Here is a 10,100-nt window from a genome sequence, read left to right on the forward strand (position 1 = left end):
TGATAATTTTTGGCTCTTTGAGTGAGTATCAGACATTTTAGAAAATTTCCTTGTTGTGAAAAGTACACTGAGAGTGTGTTAAGGGAGATGGGCAACTCTTCTAAGCACATTTACACTCAAGAATCAGAAAACTACTCAAGAACCTGTTCTATCTGCAAACAGAAATGCATGGTATCCACAGATGTTATAAAGTAGGATGGGAGTTGCTGGGGTCAGCCTGAAGCCATAGTGATATTAAGAAGATTCAGTATCTGAACGCAGTAACAGGGAAGAGAAACTTTTTAACTGTGCATTTCCTAAAGAAGTGTCACAATTAAAAGCCATTTTATAACCCCCTTGCAGTGTTAAAATGGGGCATGTGTCTCAATCCGCAGCAGCTGTGTAAGGTCTTTCATACATTGACAGTAGTCCTAAGGTGGTCTAATGGGGGGCCAGTTCGATGGATGGGAGTAGGTGGCCTTAATAGAGATTTGAACCTTTGGTCAGGATCTGAAACTCAGTGCCATGAGAACAAGTTCAGTTACAGATATTTTGGTTTTCCCATGGTGGCCATGGAAATTGTCTGAAATGTCAACAAAACAGTCCAGGATGTTATATTCTTCAGCTCATATACATCCATTTCCCTCCTAACAAGGAACTCACTCCAGAAGCCCAGGTTCTTCTTGCCTACCAAAACCTTGGGCAATGCTATCACAGAGAGAGATTATGACAAAGAAATAAATAAAGAAGTCTAATTTATGAAGCAACCCTTTCAAAGCGTTAAACCATTCATAGCTTTATGACTACATATTAATCTGCTCTCATTTATTGCTTTGTAAGGCTATTTTGACAAAAGTTCATTATCAAGACTGCTAAATGCTTTTAAAGCATTGATTGGGGGAATTATTACATCATGGTGATAGACACAGTGTGTTAAGATGGATCATAAGGCTCGGACCATCTGAAATTTCCCCCTTTTTAATTGAATCGATCCCCAGAATAAACGAAGTTTAATTGAATTTCGAGGAAAATTGAGCAGTTGTTTTCAAGTCTCTGTCAATACACATTATTTCAATTACATGATGATAAGCACAGAGAGAGTTTGCAAACAGCCTGAACGCAGGCAGAGGCTGCACACCGGAGAGGTTCTCTGCACAGGCCTGCCCTTTACTTTCTTTTTCCAGGACGAGCTTTATTTCCCAAAAGCACATCAGCAAGGGCAGGGGCCTTGCTCCTGCAATCCAGATTTCAGAGAAAATTACCCCTTGTCACTCCATTTTCCCAGCTGTCCTCATCTCCTGCCCGGCATTCCTTCATCAGGGTTCCTATATCCTCCTCCTTACAAAGCCAGGCAATTTTTCATACTAAACCTAGGCTTTTCATTCCAAGACCTCAACATGTCTTGGAAGCATTGCCCAAGGTGTGCTGGCCCAGAAAGCTTTGCTGCAGTGAAATTAAGGAGCGATCGCCCCTTGGTGTCTATCCTGCTCCATTCCAAAGCAGAGACTTTTCTTCCAGTGTCTGAAGCTTCAGTCCAAATTCTGTCATCTCCATGGAAAGTGCTGGTGAAGATATGTTGAAGTTAGCATCAGAAATGTACTTCCTTTTGAGGACAGTAACCATTATTTAGGGAGCAGGGCAGAAAGCTGGAGATAAAAAGTTGTGATTTCCTGGACAAGAGCTCACTTGCCAGGTTTCATTACTTGCACCCTTAAGGCTGCACTGAGCACAGAGGGGCAGTGAAGCTGAGGCAACCTTCTGCCATGTGTTGGGACAGGATCCCCATGCTGTAGGGCATCACTGTTAAAAGATACAAATGCTGTTAGCTTGAGACTTTATGTAATATTTCCTCAATTCAGAAACATTCCCTCCTCCTTCACAAGACCTGGATCTGGGCAAAAAAACACAGGAACCTTGACCAGAGAAAGAAGAATTTGGCATCGCTTGGGAGTGAACAGCATTGATGTAGTGATGCCAAATGAAGCCTTGTCCTGGTTCTCCAAGTGTTTCCTTGAACATACAATTAGCAGAAATTCTTCACTACAGTGTTTTCCTCCTCCCTGTTGGTGGAAACCTGGTCACGGTTTGGTATCAGCCACAGCGTCCTGAGATGCTCTCTGACAGGGTGGCCTCCATGCCTTCCTGCTCTGAGGTTCCCTTTGCCAACACATCTACAGTAGTTTGAGAGGCAACTTAGCTGAGTCATTGTCTTTTGTATTTTCTTTCGTTGAATATCCACCCCCAAAATTTAAGATCTTCTGCTAAGGAAGACAATACCATATAAAACCTCTCCATAGTCATAAAAGCCCCTTTTCCTCCCTTCTCTTGTAGTCTCAACTCATTGAAGCTTGTATGAGTTATGGTGCCTCCCACTAGAGGAACACAAGGTGCAAATGAAGCTGTTTCTCTTCTTTTTTCTTCCTTTAACATCGCTCTGTGCTCACCAGGGAGCCCTTGCCCAGAGCACAGACAGAAGACCTTGGCAATCCAAAATATTATGGGACACTCGCAGCCTCTGAGATAGCTCAGAGTGCCTGTGCTGAGCTGGATGCACCAATTATGGGTGCTGTTGGGTGCTTTTCAGCCTGTTTCAGGCCTGACGATGCCAACCAGAAGGCAGGACTTGATAACAGCGATGCTGGGATGGGTCCACACCTCCAGATATGGGGACAAGTGACAGGAGGTGGCTCAGGCTGCATCTCTGGTCCTGTTGCATCCAGGCAGCATCTTGCTAAGCTCAGTGGTTCGTGGCTGTGCCCTGCTTCTGCGATTCACCTGCAGTGCCCCCTGTGATCCTCTTTTCCTTCTGCCTGCACCCTTCCCCTAACCCTGAGCAAGGCAGCTGACACCCAGCTTGGCGCGGAGCTGCAATTAGAGGCGGGCACGGGGCAAAGCGTGCTGCCCTTCGCCTGCCTGGGGTCAGGATAGTTCCCTCCAGGGTTCCCGGCTGCAGCCAACAGCCCAGGCATAAAGGATATAGATGCTGTTATAGATTCGTTAGTTAGTCATTGTAACGGCGTTGATCCTAATGAATTCATTTGGTATTCATTGGCTGTCACACACAGTTCTGTAAGTCTTCAGCTCTAATTTAGGACAATTAAAATGAAGTGTTAGCAAGCAATGTTTCCCCTGCATTGCACAATCTATAATATTTTCTTTTCAGGGGAGGGATGCAAACTAACCCGGCTCACTCTGCTGGTGTTATCAGGGAGTGAGATCTTACAGCTTGATCCTGCAATGCTTAATGAATTAATACAGCAGATATAATTTTCATGGGTCAGTGTGTTGTGCTGGCCTGCAGATCTGTCTAGATTAGGCCTAGGGAAAGACTAATTGAAAAATACATGTCTTGGTTTGCTTAAAAACAATAAGCAGATATCTACCAGGGAGAAACGTACAAACAAGATGCATAAAAGCAAGCCAGCGATTTGTCATATGCTTCATAGTTCATGTTGTAAATTAGACAATCTTTCATAATCACAGGGCTGGGGGAGGGGGAGAACCCAATCAATTTGTCTGTAAAATTCTAAGTCCTTTTGAAAACACAATTGAAATATAATTCCTCTGTGTTTCCCAGTTAATTATCATTTACAATATTTCTGGCATCAAAGCTTTACTAGCATGGAGGGATCATTTCTTCATCACAATACCACTTTCAGGATTCATTTATCTTGTCTTTTAGACTAATTATCCCCAAATTCACCAATAGGCTGTCACACTTACATGCTCCAATAAATGTAGTTTTAAATCAGCAGCTTACTTTGCTGCGGTGGTACAAGCTTTCCTGAATTGTGTCTAACTAGAGTCATTCATCTGTGATCACAACACCAAAGGGAGAACAACAACATTAAGGTTTGTATGAATGATCATGCTTATTTATATGCAAATACGTCTGACAAATCAATAATATATGATTTAGCTGCTCGCTGTGCATTAGTAGAAGTGCCACCAGTCCCAGGTGGCGGACTCAAAAGGATCCCCAGCTCTTTCCCCTCCCCACCGGCATCTCTGGTCAAGTGGCTGCAAAATCAGCTGCTGCCTCGTCCCTGTGCACTGGTGGGAGCAGCAGCCACCCCGGCCACTGTGGGGGGAATGAAGTTGGGTGAGGTTCATACTGGCCGGGTGGGAAGGGGGAGAGTCAGCGTGGGAAGGGCTGTGGGGGTCCTGGAGCACCCCAGGATGTGATAGAGCCTGGAGTGGAGGGGTTAGACAAGGACATGTGTTTGGATGGCAGTATCTGAGTTTCCACAGACTGAGGCCATCACAGGCTTGTTCCTCCAGATTTCAAACTGATGTGAAGCATAATAACATCCTGAGTGGAGTTAGCCCTGTACATCAGTTTCACAGCAACCCTCCATCCTACTCCCCTTTCCTGTCCTGAAAGCAGCTGCCCGTATGATCTGTCCCCATTCACCACAAAGGGTCTGTCACCCTCCTCCAGCTGCACTGTCTGTATGGTCCAGCCTCTTCTGCACAGCCCTGCAGAAGGGCTCATTTCTCACCCCAGCCTCCCGCATCTCCTCTGCTGTCCGTGGCTTTTCCTTTCTGCCCTGCCACCCCCCCAGGGATGTTCTCTCAGCCATGTAGCACCAAGCTCTGGGGTTTTCTACACCATTATTCTTCCCAGAGAAGTGGTTCCAACCATCAAGTCAGGACAGGAACATCAGCGGGTGCGTGGTACCATGTTGTCCGTGTCCTACACTGCTCATGCATATGTCTGAGCACACCATGGTGTATCCATGGTGTATCTGTACCTGCCTTGGAGATCAGCACTTCCCAACGCTCCTTTAGGAGCCAGTTGTCAGGGTGTAAGATATAACTGGAACAAGCAAATATTAGATACCTGTGTCTTGTGCTTCAGTAAACATGGACGCTGGGCTAGACATTACTGTGGTGCAAATGCCCACATTTCTTCTGAGATGTGCCTGTGGCAGTGGTGAACTTGGCTTTTAGCTGAGGCCAGAAGCAGTTCTGAGCCAAGATAAAAACCCTGCTCTCGGTTATTTTTATTCTTCTTGCTGTACTCTTCAGGCTGAGAAGTAATTGTGTCCTCCTGACCAAGGCAGACTGAAATGCCTCTAACATGGTTATTCAGTTGGCCAGAAACATCTGGGTGCTGTGGTGCAATGTATAATTAGTTCTCTTCCCCCTTTCGGACCCAACCATCCACCTCCAGTGAAGCACAAGTGTGGATGGAGAGAGCTGTGCAGGTTCCCGTGCAAAGGGAATGAGCTGTACACCGTGTGTCTGGCAATCAGCCGGGATGGGGGGCTGACATATCCACCTTACAGGACTCCTTGTTACATCCTGGCATCACCTGATGTCCATCTCCATTTCCCCTCTGCTCTGGATAAAGTTACCCACACCTGGTGCAGGCAAGTACAGGCAGTCTGTCCTGGAGCTCTTATTTGCCATGACAGGTGAAAAGAAGAGCAACTTGAACAAATGCTGTGCCGTACACTCTCTCCCAGGGATAAATTGCTCCGTTATTGCCAGCTTTGGAAGAATTACTCAGAAAGCTGTGAAAGCAAGCAAGAAATCCCAGCATACACAATGCTGGGGGGACGAGGGGAGGAGTAAGTTTAATGGCCTGCATGAATTGTCAAGCAAACCCTCTGCAGACTTCAGCATCTTCAGTGGCACATTCTCATTCTGACATAGAAGCGACATTTATAGGTCGTAACTCTGAGGAGCAGTTGGTCTCTCTGGCACTATTACACTTAAATGTGAAGGGCTTCATCTGCTGACTATCACAGTGGAAAAGGCAAGTTGAGCAGTTAAAGTAACAGTTCAGGAAGATCCCCCAGGGATGGAGTGAGCAAAAGAGAATAATCAGGCATTTCCACAACTTGCCCCTGTAGTGTATTAGTTTCTGGCGACTAAGCTGCTTTTAGCTTTCCCAGTTTATTTTTAATCATGTCTGTAGAACACACTGCTCCTATTCCCATTGCATTTATAATTATAATTGGCTATCTAACTAAATAGCCTATGGATCTGTGTGCTGGGAAACATGCTGTGCAGATGTGTTGGTCTGTATGCACGCACACACAAACCTGCACATCTGCACACCCCTGCCCTCACACATACACTCCTAAAATAACTAGTCGGAGATTGAATTAGCTTAGAAATGGAGCATCTGCACAACCAATAATTTCATTACTTGGGAAAGCAGGAAACTGTGTTTCTCAATGAAGCTCAGATTATGAATCCGGTCATTTGCATTGGAATTTTAATAGGTTTGTACAAAAAAGAACTGGCACACATCAGTTCTTCTTTGAATGAGGCATAATGGGAGGGCGATGCTGCACGCTCTCCCACAGACGCTGGACGGGGCAGGAGGTTGTTCTGTGCTGCTGGCAGGCACATCCCCACCAGTCCTGCAAAAAAGCAGGTGAAAAATTGATGCCTTTGGTCTGCTGGACCATTCTCTCTGTGTAGCGAGAAAATTGTTGCTTTAAACAATTTAATATCTGTGCCTTGTCTGGTGGCTGGAAACCTTTGCTACAGGGGGACAATAATGACAGCCAGCTCTCCTGGGCTTGGGCCAGTCCCCTGTGCATGGCTGTGCTGGGCTGACATCTCAGGGCCTTTCATGAATGAGGAAGGAGGATTTTATGAGTGGGTCAAGTCTGAATGCTTGGCTAACCTGCTCCAGAAAGAGAATCCATGCCCTGAGATCCAGTCCCACATGGATGTCGATGTCCAGGCCATGTTTTTCATAGGGAAGAACTAACTATTTCTTTTCTACCCTGTTTTCCTGAAAATAAGATAGGGTCTTATATTAATTTTTGCTCCAAAACATATTATTTTTTCACAAGTATAGCTGCCTGGACACTGCTTAAATTGTCATTTTTTGATGAACTGCAACTAGGGTTTATTTTTGGAGTAGGGCTTAGATTTAGAGCATACTCAAAAGTCCTGAAAAATCATGCTAGGGCTTATTTTTTGGGCAGGGCTTATTTTCGGGGTAGGTCTTACTTTTGGGGAAACAGGGTAGGTTGTTTTCTTCTTCCATCCACCCAGACTGGTTCACATAGGAGGAATCATCAGCTGTTGCAATAGTTCTGCATTTAGGATGGTGCATTTTCTGTGGGGTATGGGCCTCCTTGCAGTCTCAGCAGGCTGATGAGGCTTTGCAGGTGCCCCCACACCATCATAAATCCTCTGTGGCTCCCTTCAGAGTGATGGAGAGCAAGACTACATCTCCCAGCATCCCCAGGAAGGAACAGGGTGAGATTTTATGAGCGGGCTTAATTCTCTTCCCAAGCAAATAGCATTTGGAAAGTCGATCTCTGATTGGCAGATTATGCCTTTTGTTTTCAATAGTGCTGAGGAAGTTCACAAGAATGGGGAAAAGCTGATATTTCATGAGTTTTGCAAGAGATTTTGTCAGACAGACACATGCACACACAAAATTCAGGCAGTTTAGCTCGCATCTCAGTCTGCTTAGGCTTTTCCTGCAGGGTGCTTGCTAATATGAAATATTAAATGTGCCATATCCTTTCCCTCACATATTTCTTCATATTCAGTCTGACCACTCACTTGATATGTAAATAAAGTGTACCACCACTCTATAAAATGCAGATACCCTGCATTATTTAAGCTGCAAAGACGATGCATCATCCGTTATGTGGCTCATTGGGGGAGCCCTGCTGTGTATTTGGCAATAAAGCCTCAGAGCGCCTCATCAGAAACAGCAGTTGGTCCAGGGGAAGTTCATTTATGCATGAAATATTCACAGAGCAACAATGCAAACCTTAAACATCAGTAATTGTTAGATTTCTATTGCCTCTAACTAGTGTCTCTAAATTATTGCAAAAGACCAGCCAATTTGCAAATTACATATATTTGTCATGCTCTTGTACCTTTAGTGAACAGACCATAATGGTGATAGCATTTTTAATGTACACAGTCACTGAGCCTCCTTTGGAGAGCTAGCCAAGGACTGGCTCTTTAATGGAAAGAGTTGGCCAGGTTTCTGGAGAAAGTCCCTGCTTTATTAACAGACTCATTGCCTGCAGTTTTTATCCAAATGTTTATCTCCAGCTTTTAGTTGAAGAAACTTCATCCAAGGTGGTCCACTCACTTTGCATGCCTGGAGGAATTCTGTCCCATCAGGATGCTGGTAACACGTGAGGCCATGACATGAACAAGCCTGGCTCAGACTTTTGCATGAGTTCCGCAATTCCGTCCTTGCCGCTAGGCAGTGACCTTGCCCATGGCCCTGTGATTTTGTAATTTTGGAGAAAGACCTCTGGAAAAAACAGCCTGAGGTTCTATGTTGAAAACAAGGCAAGTGAATGCCTGGTGTAACCCCTGTGAAGGCTGCAAAGTTGCACCAGGGATGACTGATACCTGGGGAGACATCATCATACCGGGGGAGACATCACGAAATGTAGGGAGACATCCCTGGGTCTGTTTGTACCACCCTCCTGGTGGGCTTTGAAAGAAGAAAGGCAATAAACAGATCTACTTGCTTTGAGCTGAGCTGGGATTAGCAGTGACATTGATCCAAGGGTTTGGGAAATGCTCTCTATTTCAAGCCGGGGATTTTTCGTTTCCTGTTAGCCATGCAGACTATGAAGACTGCCTGGTAACTACAGCCTGTCATGTATGTGCTGTACCGCCTGTCTCCATGCCTTTACCCCTACAGCCCAAAGGGATGCTCTCTGTTGGGAGCCAAATGCTGCCACAGCAAGTGAGGAATTCATTTAATACCTTCAGATTCATTAATACATCTCCCTACAAGACCCAAAATAACAACTGGGAGATCAAAGGGTCGATTAACACTCACAGTCTCTAATCTATCAGCAGATTAATTTCTGAGTTGCTTTATGACTGAGTATTCCCTACAAAAGGTGTAGAAGGAAAGTGCTCTGTCCCTGTCTTTCCTCTTCCTGGTTCATATTTAACAGAAGTCTCTTAATGTGCTCTTCCATTTAATACAGTAATAAAATATAGCATTGCCTTTGACAAATCTCTTCCTTTTCACACAGGAAAAGGTATATTTCCTCAGCTGGCATCGAGCTACTTTATCTTTTACACCATATGTCCCTTTGGGAACGGAGGCTCCTCCGTCAGGCTGATAAAACACAACCTCCTCTCCCCGGGCATGTTGGAACCTCAGGAGGAGTCATTAGCTTTGCAGAGGATGGGGGCCAGTAGCATGAATTCTGGCTGTGAGATGAGGGCAGCGCTGACTTTCTGTGTATCTCCTCGTCCCAGAAGGTGTTAATGATTGTAGTGGCATCTCCTCCTCCCCCATGGATCTCAGAGTAATTTTTGTGTGGGGTTTGACCCCTTCTCCATACAAGATTTTGCTTGCTGACAACCATTGCAGGTGGTCAGGAGAGCTTTTTGGACCTTTGAATAATCTAGAGTCATCCCAGACACGCGAAGAGCAGTGGTAGGATGAATCCCCCATGATTTGCTTTCAGAGGGAGGGCGGGTTCCCTGCTGTGAAGTTCACTTGGGCTTCAGAGACATGATCTCTGTGCCAATTTTGCAAGTGATTATTTTAATTTGACCTTGTTGCTATGGCCTTGGCTACGTGAGGGGACAAATAGGAGCATTGTAAGTGTATGTGAACTCAGAGACCAGCACTTTCTCCATCCCCAGCCTAGCAGTAAGCTTGGCTGCAACTCAGGCTCAAGCTCTCAATGCTGGACTTCGAAGAGCAGAGCTTGGAATATCAGCCATGTGCCTGGCTGGAGTCTCTTGACTTCATCTACTCCAGGTTACAAGGTTGAGACCTTCACTTTGCACCGAGGTCCTCAGCATCCTCAGTTCTCCCCCTCCAGAACTTGGGCTGAGGGACACATGGACAATTGGATTTTGAAAATGGGTTAGTTAAAATGCATATGGTGAACATGCCATTTAAAGTCTCTCCCTGTCTCTCAGTCCCCCACCTGTAAGTTGGGATAACAGCATGTTGCATGTCTCTACCGCCTGGGAGTAAAGACAGATATTCCAGAGATTTTACAATGCACAGATATTCCAGGGAAAGGGGCCAGGGGTGGGTGAGATGACTGGCTTCATCTTGGCTCTCTTTGTAGGAAGGAATTACATCCTCATCAATCTGCACAAAGAGGCAGCTCAGGACGGGAACCTGCAAAATGGCA

This window comes from Nesoenas mayeri (assembly GCF_963082525.1).
Source record: "Nesoenas mayeri genome assembly, chromosome: 16".
NCBI classification, from domain to species: domain Eukaryota; kingdom Metazoa; phylum Chordata; class Aves; order Columbiformes; family Columbidae; genus Nesoenas; species Nesoenas mayeri.